Source organism: Apodemus sylvaticus, chromosome X (assembly GCF_947179515.1).
Source record: "Apodemus sylvaticus chromosome X, mApoSyl1.1, whole genome shotgun sequence".
Classification (NCBI taxonomy): Eukaryota; Metazoa; Chordata; class Mammalia; order Rodentia; family Muridae; genus Apodemus; species Apodemus sylvaticus.
In genome coordinates this window covers 98,401,208-98,415,464 of record NC_067495.1, presented here as the reverse complement: position 1 = coordinate 98,415,464, position 14,257 = coordinate 98,401,208, and the positions used below count along the sequence as shown (strand labels likewise).

The 14,257-nt window shown below is 38.3% G+C and overlaps 1 long non-coding RNA gene and 1 pseudogene across 3 annotated transcripts in view; both read left to right on the top strand.

Annotated features, from left to right (window-relative positions):
- The first annotated feature begins 1,001 nt into the window (after nt 1–1,001).
- On the top strand, nt 1,002–1,581 carry LOC127674614 (acyl-protein thioesterase 1-like; annotated as a pseudogene).
- A 554-nt stretch (nt 1,582–2,135) lies between these two features.
- LOC127675350 (uncharacterized) overlaps nt 2,136–14,257 on the top strand; it is a 33,471-nt gene continuing 21,349 nt past the window's right edge. For 2 of the 3 annotated variants that reach the window (XR_007975472.1, XR_007975474.1), the window contains exons 1-4: nt 2,136–2,311; nt 6,260–6,336; nt 12,707–12,738; nt 13,096–13,340. This is a non-coding gene — a long non-coding RNA (uncharacterized LOC127675350). The remainder of the gene's footprint in view (nt 2,312–6,259; nt 6,337–12,706; nt 12,739–13,095; nt 13,341–14,257) is intronic. The other variant, XR_007975473.1, reaches the window with a different exon arrangement.

Below are 14,257 nucleotides of genomic sequence, written 5' to 3'. Positions count from 1 at the left end.
ATTTGAAATGTAAATAAATAAAATATCAAAAAAAGAGAGAAAGTGTTTTGTTTCCCCAGTGAGACTCCCTTGGAGAAAACTAATTTTTCACAGGTGGCTATCAATTGGAGATAGCTTGTAGAACATTTTTGTTAATACCAAAACACACAAAGGAATTCCCCTTTTAAAACAAATCATACAAATTCATAAATAATTTAATTATTTAATCACTTAAATAAGTATAGAAGCTTCTGTTTTTCTGGGAGTAAATATCTTGTTACATCTGCTCTCTTATTCTTTGACTCCAGATTCTGTTATCCAGAACACCAGCTACACAGTATTCATTTAAAGCCTGCTAATAGTACCAACCCCCCCCCCCAAAAAAAATGAAGTCAGGAGAAATCTCAACATAAAATTCTGATTCTGTGTAAAAAGAGTTTATTTGTCTCATTATGTAAGGCATCCAAGAGCTCACCCCAGCTCATCTGGTTCCCATCCTCTTATTTCTAAATGCAGCTTCCCAGGGTAGGAACAAATGCTTTCAGCTTCCCAGGGTAGGAACAAATGCTTTCTGATTTTGCAGTTAAGAAGTTATAAAGGAAAAACTTGTTCTCTCCAATGGAGTCTCACTGGGTATATAAGCCACACTTAAGGACAGGCCCCATGACCAGTAGTAGAGGACCAACACAAAACTAACTTAATGGTAATTTTGAAGATTTTTGTCTCATATTGCTGAGTTTGGGCATTAAAAAAATATTACTGGTCTTTTGCTTCTACACTGTGGTTTCTGATTTAGTGTTTTTACGATTGTGTGTGCACTTTTTTTTCCTGAAAAATCTGGTTTGTTTGTTTTATTTGTCTGTGTGTTACCTAAAGGGAAAGAGAAAAGAAGCATGGAGGTAGATGGGTGGGGAGGTGGGGAGGATCTGGGAGGAGTTGGTAGAGGGGAAAATATATAAGAATATATAATTGTCTGAGAGAAGTTCCAAAGTTATAAAATTTACTCATGGTTAGAACACGGTATGTTGAAGGGTAAGGTAAAGAAAAACCTGTTTTAATGCTAAACTCTAGGAACAAATTGTTCCCATGAAAATATAGATAATAAGTTTGCAAAGTGGGATATAACTGCTCTTAATATCCTCTCCACTGGACCAGTTACATTACATGAGAATTTGACTATGCCTTCTTGGTTTGATTATATTGAACTTTAGCCACATTTTCAAGATGATGAATCTGTAATTAGACAGCAGAAAATGGGAACGCTCTGATAGGTCAAGAGATGAACAATGGCATTCTTCTAACAATTTTAGGAGGAGCTTCTCAGGGACCTGTCAGTGATGCTAATAGAGATACTTCTATCCTCCAGTGTCATGGAGATTGTGACCCTTTAGTTTTCTTAAGGGTTGTTTCTCTTACTGTTTTGCAATTAAACCACTGATAAATACAGCCAAGGTAATCTTCAGAATCTATGGAGGAATGATGCACAGTTCATGTCATCAAGAAATGATGGATGTCAAGCAATTTATTGATATACTTATACCTCAAATTTATTGTTGTCATTACAAGGCCTTGTGTAGACATACACTAGCTTCATTGTCATAATCTATAAACTTTTCTCCATACCTTGTCTTAAAACTTGTGGTGTTTACAGTGTTAAAATCTTTTGCAAATGAATATCAATCATACAGACTAAATGATGATTTCTCTGTATGTGGAATATATGATCCTCTAAGTTCTTATACATATATTTGTATTATAAGATCCAGTATCAAAGTAGGTGAAATAGCTAACTTCTTCCTTTCAAATGTAAGTCAGCAAAATAAAGTACTGCTACCAGATTTTTTATTACATGATTTGAAAATTACCAGAATGATTCCTGAAAAACCATTCAGGACTAAAGAAGCAGTTAAGATACAAGTGACTTGTTAATTATGTAGTTTAGACTGTTACTTTAATTCACCATTGCTTAATCACCAGTGTCTACACTGACCTCAGTGGTGTGGGCACAGAAGAGCTGGATCTGTTGGAGAGGGTTCAAGAGAGTTCACCAACTCAGCTACCAACCAGGCCCAGATCCTGGGCTTTGAGCTGACCCACCCCACTATCTACCCCACCTATGAGCTGGTGGAGTGCATGAAAGGCCTGGTCCTGCAGATAGCAGATAAAAAGCTGCAGGATCTCCATGACACAGGGCAACAACAGGGTAACTGAGAGGAGTCCTGATGAGGATCCAGTATTGACAGTGCAGCAGAAGCCAGAGGCCTCAAACCAGACTAATGCCTTGTTGAAATAAACAGCAAGGAAGATGTTTGGATGAAAGGGTATATACTGTGTAAGATGTTTACTTTTTATTTTCTCTTGTGGGGAGGTAACAAGGGTGGAGGGCAGATATGGAAGGACTGGGACATGAGTGGGATTGTAGTGCATGATGCAAACTTCACAAGACATCAATAAAGTAATGTTAAAAAGAATTTTTTCTGTATATATGTTATTTGAAAAACTAGCTATTGTACATGATGAGCAAATTGGTTAGACACTTCTGCTTTATTTGTATTTGACAATGAACTAGAATTTTCGTTTTAGTCAAGTTATATTTTAAAATTTAGTCTCCTATGTAAATATTAAAATAGAAAATCATTTGGTTTTAAATTGTTGGAATATACCGAATAGTGGAAAAATATTAAAATGAAGTTCTAGGTACTAAATGTTAACTAGAATGTTTATATGTATGATATAGCTACCATACAGTTGAAAATGTAGCAAAAACTATGGTTATTTATGAATTGTTAGTTTTCCTGTTATATTTCAACTGACCAGATAATATTAAGAATGTTTCACTACTGAACGAAAAATAGATCAAGTCAGAAATTAAGAAAGGAATTAAAACCTTTTTAGAATTCAATGAAAATGAAAATACAACATACCAAAACTTATGGAGCACAATGAAGGCTGTTCTAAGAGGCAAGTTCATAGCACTAAACTCCTACATCTAAAAACAATTTGGAGCGATATCATATTCATAACTTAACAGCATACCTGAAAGCTCAAGAACACCAAGAAGAAATAACACCCAAGTAGAGAAGGCAAGAAATATCAGACTCAGGGTGTAAATCAATGAAACACAAACAAACATAAAAAATCCAAAGAATGAAAGAATGGTTTCTTTGAAGAAATCAATAAGATGGACAGCCCCTTAGTGAAATTAACTAAAAGGTGGAGAGAGAATATTCAAGTTCTCAAAATTAGAGATGAAAGGGGGGATATAACAATAGACACAGGAAATTCAGAGAATTATAAGGAGATACTTAAAAACATAACAGAAAATTGAAATATCTAAGTAAATGTATATTTTTCTCAATATATGTGACCTACCGAAGTTAAATGAAGATGACATAATTAATGTAAAAAATTATAACCCCTGCCTGGTGAAATAGAAGCAGTAATTAAGTCTCTCCCCCCAAATAAAAAGCCCAGGACCAGATAGATGGTTTTGGCCCAGAATTCTGTCAGAATTTTAAAGAAGAAGTATCCCCAACATTCCTCAAATTATGTCATAAAATAGAAACAGGAGAAACAAGCAAAGGCCAATTCATTTTATGAGGCTGCAGTTACCCTAATACTCAAACTGCATAGACCTAACAAAGAAAGAGAATTATAGACCAATTTCTCTTATGAACATTGACACAAAAATTCTCAATAAAATGCTTACCAAGCAAATCTGAGAACACATCAAAAAGACCATCCACCATGACCAAGTAGGCTTCATCCCAGAGATACAGGGATGGTTCAATATACTTAAATTGATAAATGTAATCCAACATATAAACAGACTGAAAAACAAAAACCACATGATCATCTCATTAAATTCTAGAAAAGCTTTTGACAAAAATCCAACAACCTTTCATGATAGAACTCCTGGAGATATTAGGGATGCAAGGGACATACCTCAGTATACTAAAGGCAGTTTACAGCAAGCCAATAGCCAACATCAAGCTAAATGGAAAGTCAAAGCAATTCCACTAAGACAGGGTTGTGCACTCTCTCCATATCTATTCAATATGGTATATAAAATTTTAGCTAGATCAATAAGAAAAATGAATACAAAACTGGATACAAAGTGGAAAGGAAGAAGTCAAAGTATCTTTATTTACAGGTGATATGACAGTATACATAAATGATCCTAAAAGTTCTACCAGGTAACTCCTACAGCTAATAAACACTTTTAGTAAAGTATCAGCATACAAATTTAATAAAAACTAGTAGCCTTCCTATATATAAATGAAAAATGAGCTGATAAAGAAATCAAGGAAACATCTTTCACAATATCCTAAAATTATATATCAGAATAATTCTAGCCAAACAAGTAAAAGAATTGTAAGCTAAAAATTTCAAGTCATTAAAGAAAGAAATTGAAGAAAATCAATTTCTCCCATGCTCATGGACAGGTAGAATTAACATAGTGAAAATGGCCATCCTACCAAAAGCAATCTACAAATTCAATGCAATCTCCATCAAAATTCTAATACAATTCTTTACACATTTTGAAAGGACAATTTTCAGTTTCATATGGAAACACACACACACACACACACACACAAACACACCAAAACAAAATAAAGCAAAGCAAAACAAAACAGGATAGCCAAAACAATCCTGTATAATCAGGGGAGTTATACCATCCCCATTATCCAATTGTACTACAGAGCTTTAATCATATAAAACAGCATGGCATTGGCACAAAAACAGACACATCGGATTGATGGACTAGAAATGAAGACCTAGAAATAAGTACACACACTGATATACACTTAAAAAAAAACAAAGCCAAAAGTACACAGTGGAACAAAACTTCAAGAAATGGTGCTGGTCAAACTGTATAGCTACATGTAGAAGAATGAAAATAGATAATCTCATTATCTGAAACAAAACTTAACTCCTAATGGATCAAAGGCCTCACCATAAGAACAAAGAAACTGAATCTGATAGAAGATAAAGTGGGTAATAGCTTTGAACTTGTTGGCACAGGAGAATACTTTTTGAACAGAATACCTAGAGCACAGATACTAAGATCAGCAATTAGTGAAACCTCATTAAGCTTCTGTACGGCAAAGAACACCATCATTTGGACAAAATGGCTGACTGCCAAATGGGAAAAGTTTTTTGATTTTGATTTTTGTTTGTTTTCTCTTTACGAACTATACATATAACAGAGGGCTAATATCCCAGATATATAAAGAACTCAAAATGCTGGACGTCAAGAAAACAAATATCTCAATTAAACAATGGGATACAGATCTGAACAGAATTCTCAATGGAGAAACATAAATGTCTGAGAAGCACTTAAGAAATGTCAACATCATTAGTCATCAGAGAAATGCAAATCCAAACTACTTTGAAATGTTTATCTTACACCAGTCAGAATGGCCAAGATCAATAAAACAAATGATAGTTCCTGCTGGCAAGGGTGTGGAGCAAGGGAAAACTCATCCATTGCTGGTCTGAGTGAGTGTAAACTTGTACAACCACTATAAAAATCAGTTTGTCAGTCCCCCAGGAAGCTAGGAATAGATCTACCTCAATATTCAGCTATACACTCTTAGGCGTATGCCCAAAGGACAATTTATCCCATTACAGAGACACTTGCTCAACCATGTTTATTTCAGCTCTACAACATCTTTGATCTACAATGATGACCCACCTGCAAGATGTGCTAGTGCAGTAGTGGTACAAAGCTTTTGGGAGTAACCAACCTAGATCTGATTGGATTTAAGGTCCATTCCATGAGACAGAACCTATACTCAATACTGCTCAGGTAATCAAGAACCAAACACTAGATAGCTGAGAGACCTAGGGTAAAACCAAATACTACTCTTCTGCTAAAGGAATGGAGCAACAAAATGACTCCCAATGGCATTCTGTTACACTCATAGATCAATGCCTTGCTCAGTCATCATCAGAGACGCTTCCTCCTTCAGTAGATGGGAACAGATACAGAGACCCACAGATGGACAATGAAAAGAGAGAGGGAGAGAGAGAGAGAGAGAGAGAGAGAGAGAGAGAGAGAGAGAGAGAGAGAGAGAGAGAGAGAGAGAGAAACAGAGAGAGAGAGGCAGAGACAGTCACAGAGACACAGGGAGAGACAAAGAGACAGAGAAAAAGAGACAGAAACAGAGAGACTGAGACAGAGAGACAGAGAGACAGAGAAACAGAGAGGCATAGATAGAGAGACAGAGAGCTTGGAACACTCAGTCCTAAGTCTCTATCCTTTCTGGTCCCTCAGGGCTCACTGGACTCTGCAGAAAAGAAGGCAGAAAGATTGTAAAAGCCAGAGGAGCTGGAGGGCACCAAAGAAACAAGGTCTTCTAAAAACAGCAGGACTGACACATATATGAACTCACAGAAATTGTGGCAGGATGCACAGCGCCTGTACAGATCTGTGACAGACGGGATCCCAGTACTGAGGGGAGAAGTAGACACAAGCTCCCATCCATAACTCAGAAGCTATCTCAAATTGATAACTACTCACAAACGAAAAATTATTTTTTCTCCAACATATTTTCACTGGGGATATAAACAACTCCTAAGAACAGGCCTCATGATCAGCCAAAAGAAACCAATTCAATGGCAACCTTGGAGGTTCTTTGTCTCATAATGTGAAGTTGTAACATTTTATTTTAATTTAACCTTACAGGTTAACTCTGTCTCCTTGTCTCTGTATGTCTCTGTCCTCTCTCTCTCTCTCTCTCTCTCTCTCTCTCTCTCTCTCTCTCTCTCTCTCTCTCCTCTCTCTCATACATCTGTGGGTTTCTGTATTTGTTCCTATCTACTGCAGGAGGAAGCTTCTGGGTTTATGTTTGTAAGGGATTCCTTTCTGTGCAAAGTTGAATATCTCTGCATCTTTGTATATTTTTGTGCTTTTTCTTCTGTTTGTTTTGTCCTATTCCAATTTGCTTGTTTTGGTTTATCTTGTATTATTATTGTTCTTTAGATGCTCGCTTCTTCTTTTTTCTTTTTCTCTTTCTAATAAGAGATGGAAACGTTAAGGATCTAGATGGGAGATGAGGTGGGGAGGGGAAACTATAATCAAAGCATATTGATTTTTTAAATTTCCATTGATTCTTTGTGAATTTCACATCATGCACCCTGAATCCCACTCATCTCCCTGTCCTTTCTTATCCACCCTCTGCCCTTGCAACCTTCCCCACAAAAGAAAATAAAAAACAACAAAAGAAAACAAAAACATGAAGCACATCTCACTGTGGAAGCTGCAGTGTGTCACTGTGTGTCCCACAGTATACCCCTTTGCTCACATATCTTTACTTGCAACTCTTCATTGCAATAAGTCATGGGTCTGGTATGAGGTCTACGGCTCCGCTACACCATCAATATTGGACTCTCATCAGGACTCCTCTCTGATATACTGTGCCATGGAGATCTGAAGGACCAGCCATTTCATGTGCTCCAGCAGTTCACCCAGTGCTGCAGCTGTGCAGGGATGGGGCCAGCTCCCCCCACCCCCACTCTCATGGCCTCAGGGCTGACTCTTCTGCTTGTCACAGTGTCTAGGGAAGGAGGAGTCCATCTCTCCAACCCTCACACCACCTCACTACAAACAAGCCACTGGGCCAGACGCCTGTGCTCACAGTCTTGAGGCCAGCTCTCCTATGCTGCCTAGATGAAGTACAGAACTTGCTTTCTGGAGTGTTCCAGCTGCCAATGGGTGGGGCCAGGTCTCCTGAATACCACAGTCAGTGAGGGGCAGGACCAGCTCCACACAAATCTTGGACATTAGTAAGGTCCCAGGCGGCAGACCAGACCAGGGAGGTACAAATAGCTTTTAGTGGTAAAGTGAGACATGGACATTGACACAGACCCCTGCTGCTGCATGGTCACAGACTCAGACATAGCCCTCAGCAGCTGCACAGGCTGAGACTTCACCATGGCCTCAGGTGGCAGGGCAGGCGACTCACATCAGGCTATTCTGCTCAACCCTTCAGTCTCCAGTTCTGCCTCTCTTCACAATGCTCAAAGCATTCTTCTCTTTCTTTCTCATCTCTCCACCATATACTTTCACATCTCAGTGGCTCCCACTGAGGCAGGCTACTTGGCTGGCAGGCCTCTAGGTGTCATGGCAGACGGTGTGACGTGGTGGCCAATGGGCCTCTGTGTGTGTATGGCCAGCCCATCCCTAAAGGCTGGCCTCTATTTAGAATATATCGCATGGAAAATGTATTTTCAATAAAAGAGAAAGAGAAGAAGAGTAGATCTATTACAGATGGGTACTAACTGATAATGGAACATGTAATAATGGAGTGAACAGGTTGTTAATAATGAGCTCATCATTTGTTTAAAGATTTTAAAGCAATCATTTACTATTTTGCTTTAGCTTGAAAATCATAAACTCATTTCAGTTATACACATTAGGAATGCCTTACTGAAGCCAAGAAATTTTTCATTCAATTTTGCTTTGTTGTGGGCAAATGTATTTTTTACAACTTATACAAATTTGAAATAAAATTTAATAGTGCTTCCCCAAATGTGTTGTCAAACTTGGGTATGGGGTTTTTAGGGAGCTCGCTTAGTGGATGAAGTGGTTGCCTTGGCTGTACACCTACACAGGAACAAGCAATTGTACACACATATATACTCACACAGAGAGACAGAAGCAGAGACAGAGAGACAGAGAGAGAGTGACTGGACAGAGGTTGTGAACATAGTTCAATGGTAGAGTATATATCTAGCGTCTGTGAAGGGTTAGACAAAAAAAAAAAATCACTGTAAAACACAACACCTAGGCATTGTGGCAGGAATAATTTTGCATTTAAATACTTAAAAAAAAAAACTGTTCCTGAATGGTTCAAGCCATGTTAACACACAACAGGGCCAGGAAAAAAAAAACACCTTTTCTGGAAGAAGAAACTAAAGGTATCAGAATACAGACAGAGCAGCCATGCAGAAAGAGGAGAGGCTGTCAGCCCTGGATATCTGCTGCCATGGCAACCGTCTCTAGGCCCCTGACTTTCTCTGTTGGAATCTGAGGGAGTCCAGGGAGAATTTCTGGCCCAGGGTTTCCTGCCCCAGTGGCAGGAACAGAGCCTGTCCTCCCTCTAATTACCCCCTTGTTTTCACACAGCAGGACCTGTCTGCCTGGGTTCCTTCAGCCAAGGGTGCTCTGTTGCTGCATTCTTCTGCATTCTTTCCTAAAGACACATTATGGTGCCAGTTCTTGCTGTCAGACTATGAGGATCTGTTCACTGAAGCAGGCCCTGCCCAGCCTTTGGCTTTCCTGTTTTCCTTCTGTCTCAGCACTCCTGATCCCCTGTCCCCTGGGTTAGGGGATTGGAGTCCAAATAGGAATGCAATGACATGAGTCTTCCCTTTTTTGCTTCTGGTGTTAGCTGAGGTGTGGAAACACACACATCACACACCGGCGCATGTCCACATGCATACCTGCGTGTTTCCAGAGGAACAAGGCCTCTGAAGAAGGGCTGTAGCTACTGGAGCTTTTGGAAATACATGTGGCCAGAGGAGGGGGTTCGACGGGTCCACATATTGTCTAAAGGAAGCCGGTAGCAAGCTGGTGGGCTGGGCAGAAATCATGGTATTAGGCACTAACTAGAGGTCCTGCAGACGTACATGGGAGCCTCTTTGCTGCTGTTTATGCTCTCTGTCTCCCTAGAAGTCAGGTTAGTTTGTTGTCAAAGCAAGTCTAGACTGATGTTCCTTCACATACCACCACAGTAAACTAGGGTTTCCTTTGGAATAAAAGTTGGCCAAATTGGGACATTCTCCAGACTGAAGCAATCGGAGCACTTCCTGGACTAGTCTGGAACATAGACCTTCACTTGGGTTGTCCTGTCTTCCTGTGCTCCAGCATACTCATTGCTAGTCTTCAACTTAGGGATTCTTAAACACCCCCAAATATCTCCAGCTATTATAGTAGATGAGAAGGACTGGGCCCATAATTTGTGCCTATTTAAAATGATAATGGAACCCCTCCCCCTCTGAGAGCCATTAAATGTATCAAAACAAAGGTTTTGCTGAGTCATTTCTCTTTTGGTATGGCCTTTTCATTTTAAAATAGACTTTTTTTTTTGAGAATAGCTACAGCTTTATAGAAAAATTGAAAAGAAAGTACAGAGCATTCCCGTGTATATCATACCATGTCTCTCTCATTTGGATTTTTTTTGGGGGGGGGGGCTGGATTTGGTTTTTTTTTGTTTTTTGTTTTTTGTTTTTTGTTTTTTTGAGACAGGGTTTCTCTGTGTAGCCCTGGCTGTCCTGGAACTCACTCTGTAGACCAGGATGGCCTTGAACTCAGAAATCCGCCTGCCTCTGTTTCCCAGAGTGCTGGGATTACAGGTGTGTGCCACCACCACCCAGCTCTCTCATTTGTTAATATCTTACCATTTTAACGAACTTATTGAAATGTCCTTTGTTTTATGCATATTCTTTTTCTATTGTAAGATCCTCCTTCTACAATGTTGAGCCACTTTTAGTTCTATCATTTTAAGTTTATTTTTATTTTATTTTATTTTATTTTATTTTATTTTATTTTATTTTTATTTGCTTTTGATGATCATGTTTGTTCTGACCTGGTGTTTTGTAGAGAGTCCCAGTACAGAAAACTTTCTGGTATTTTTCCCATGGTGAAACTGGATTTATGTGCTTTGAGAAATAGGTTACAGAGCAGTGTTTCAACACAGCATATCAATGATTTTAATATGATTATCAATGATTATTAGTATGATTTCTGCTCTCTTTGAGGCAGCATTTCTATGCATATCTCTGGTTAGCCTGGAACATACTATATAGACTGTCAGGTCCAAAAGAAACTCCATTTCCCCGAATTCTGGTGTTTAGATAAAAGCCAGCTCTTGAATTCCTTGGGTACTTTTGAAGCTGGTTTGCATCTCCTGAAAGAAGTCATTTCTCTTATCTTTGGTGCAAGGGACAAATGGCTGTATGTGGTGCCTATTAGCATACCAAAGCATGCGCTGGGCTCCAGGCTCCCTAAAAACTGTTAAAGCTTTTCCTGATGAAGATCAAACCCAGGTCCTCATGTAAACATGTGATCTACCGTTCAACTCTAGTGCAGATATCTTGAGAGAGTTGAACACAAATGCATCTGTTATCTATTGAGAAAGTTACATTTTTCTTTTTTCTTCCCTTAATTGTTTAGTTATATTGACTTTCAAATAGTAAACCCTTCTTACAATCTGGTTAGGATAAATTGATGTATTGCTGGATTCAATTCCCTTACATTTTTATTAAGAACTTTTGCATATGAACCAAATAGGATTGTAATTCAATCACTAAGGCCAGAGGATGATGAATTTGCAACCAGCCTGGGCTGTGTTGTAGGACACTATTTCAATAACCAAACCAATAAAAAAAAACAGCATCCAAAAAGAATTCTTATATCTTTATTCGTGAGGGTGCTTCTTCTCTTGTGTCAAGACAATACATTATAAATAAATTATAAATTATAAATAAAAGAGTCTTCTCCCTCCACTTACTCAAGTAATTATTTAAAACTAATATTATCTTCATCCTTAAATGTTATATAGAATTCACCAGTGGAGATATCGGACTTAGAATTTTCTTGGAATTTCATTTGGGGAAGAGTAGTGAGACCAAATCGATATAGGAATTGTCCTGTCAGCTATATTCACCAGAATAGCCACAAACTCACCGAGATACACCTGCTGAATGTTGGGATTAATGGTGTACACCACCATGCCCCAGCTTGGAAGATTTTAAAATGATTTACTTTTAAAGGTATAAGTAGTGATGTAAAGGAGCTGTCTTATAGCAATGGGTGAGAATTAATGGTCACAATCTCTTGCTAAATTCTTATTCAGAGACTACATATTGATAGTTGCAATTGTCTGTGGTTTGTACCATGGGAATCAGATAGTGTATGACTCAGGGGTTTTATGTTTTTATGTAGATAACACCACTCTTCAGTTTTTCTTTTTCTTCTTTTTTTGAAGTGAGCTTGATAGTTTGTGTCTTTTAATGAATTTTACAATTTTATTGTTTTTTGCTTATTACTCTTTCTTATCCTTATTTTCTTTCCCTTTGTGCTTCTTTCTCTTCTATATCCTTAATATTCCTGGATTTATTTTCCATAATTCTGGTTTTATTTTTATGTTTTCCCACTTGGTCTAGGAGACAGAATTTCTCCATCTAGCCTTGGCTGCTTTTAAATTCAGGTTGCCAATTTGTCTCCTGAGTTCTGGGATTAATGAGGCTACACATCCAGAACTATATTCAACAGCATTCTTGCTTTTAAAAATAGCTTTATTAAGATACTATGTAACACATAGTTCATTCATTAAACATATATAGTTTATTTTGGTATATTCACAGACATCTGTAATCATCAGCAATGTCAATTTTACAAAACTTCATCAACTCAAGAAGAAATCTCATACCTTTTAACCATGACTTTCCATTCACTATATTCTCCAGCCATAGCCAATTACTGATCTACTTTCTATCTTGATAGGATTATCCGTTATCTCCATTTAATATAAATAGAATCATATGACTTATGGTCATTTGTTAATAGCTTCTTTCACTTATCACAACATTTGCAAGATACATTCATATTGTAGAATGTAAAGTACTTCGTCTTTATGACAGGTAATATTCCATCACCTAGAGTCATCACATTTTTGACCATTCATCAGTTAACATTTGGGTTGTTTTCATGTTACAGGTGTTATGAATATTGGTGTCTGAAACTTTCAGGTAATGTTTTAGGTGAATATAATTTATTTTGAATACACAAAAATACAAAAACAGAATTTCTGAACCATTTGAGAAGTCTGTATTTTACACTGGAGGAATGGCCATTTTGCATTCTCACCAGATGTATAAATGTTTCCATTTCTCTTAACCCACATCAACACCTATTATTTGGACTGCTCATTGAAAATACTCACGGGAGTAGGGGAGGCTTTTTATGAATGCTTGTGTTTCATCAAAATTCATATATTAGAACTTAATTATCACGTGGTAAAAGTAAAAACAATGTTTTAGGGGTTATTTAGGTGGTGAGAACAGAACATCATTTATTGTTAATATTGTTAATTATTTTACTTCTAGGAATTGAACCTGGAAGCCTTCCACAGGCTAAGCAATGACAGCCCCCAGAGAAGAGCAGTAGAAAGGAGTGGAGTAATCCTACTGTGAAGGTCTGAAGTGTCTTGTCTGTCACTTCTACCATTTGAGGGTTTGGCTAGTTAAGGAACCACAGACTGAACTGTCACCAGATATCAAATCTGCCAGCAATTTTGCCTTGATCCCCACCCCAGTTTCAAGAACTGTGAAGAAAGAAAGTTGTTTAGAAGGTACCCACTATCTGGTGTTTTAATACAGCAGCCTGAACAAACATGAGGTTTCTTTTACTGTGTTTTTTTTTCCAACATAGGTGCTTTGTATTTCCTTTCCCTGGCTAACACTGGGGTTGATCTAAGAGAAACCTCTCCCTGGGATACTGGGGCAGGTGTTGGACTTTTTGAAATACCATCAAAGCATTGCTAATATTGGTGGCAGGCATTTGCCCCTTTTAAGTTTATCTCTCCTTGAAACAAGCTAAAATGTTGAGTCCTAAGGTGGTTTTATTCCCCAGTTGACAGCTGTGAGATGCTCCCATGGTGCCTGACTACTTTGAGGGGAGGAGTGCTAGCTTAAATCCCCTCCTTAGCAGCTGGCTGGACTGCCCTCATGGCAGCTTAACTGCTCTGGACACTGCATAGATATTTTAAGAAAGCTATACTGTAACCACAGCTGCTTGCTCAACTCAAGCTCCAAAAGCCATTAATCTGGCCACAACACTTTCAAATAGCTAGCACAAGATTTTTGACCATCATAAATCACAGTGAACTCTAATAGTCTTTTTCACTTGCATCAGATGGGGAACACCTCACCTGGTACCCCAGCAGAACGCCTGTAACAGCTGTAAACACAGTCTTTATATGAAGCGTACTATAAGCAGTGCAAGCAAACTTTTATTTTCTTGATAGACTGTACCGTGATCAGTGTACAAACACCCTCACTGCACCCTTGGCACTACTGCTTCTGACCATATAAGCAGACTGTCGCTCACCTTTTAAGCCCTTTAGGAGACAACCTCCCAAGTTGTAGCATTATACCCAAGAAAAGACTTCTCTCGGTAGTCTTTGGATCCTTGTTGTGAGTAGACCAGGCAGGGCTGGTAACATGAAGAGCACAATGCAGAAGCTGCCTTAGTGGAGTTGCAGTACCT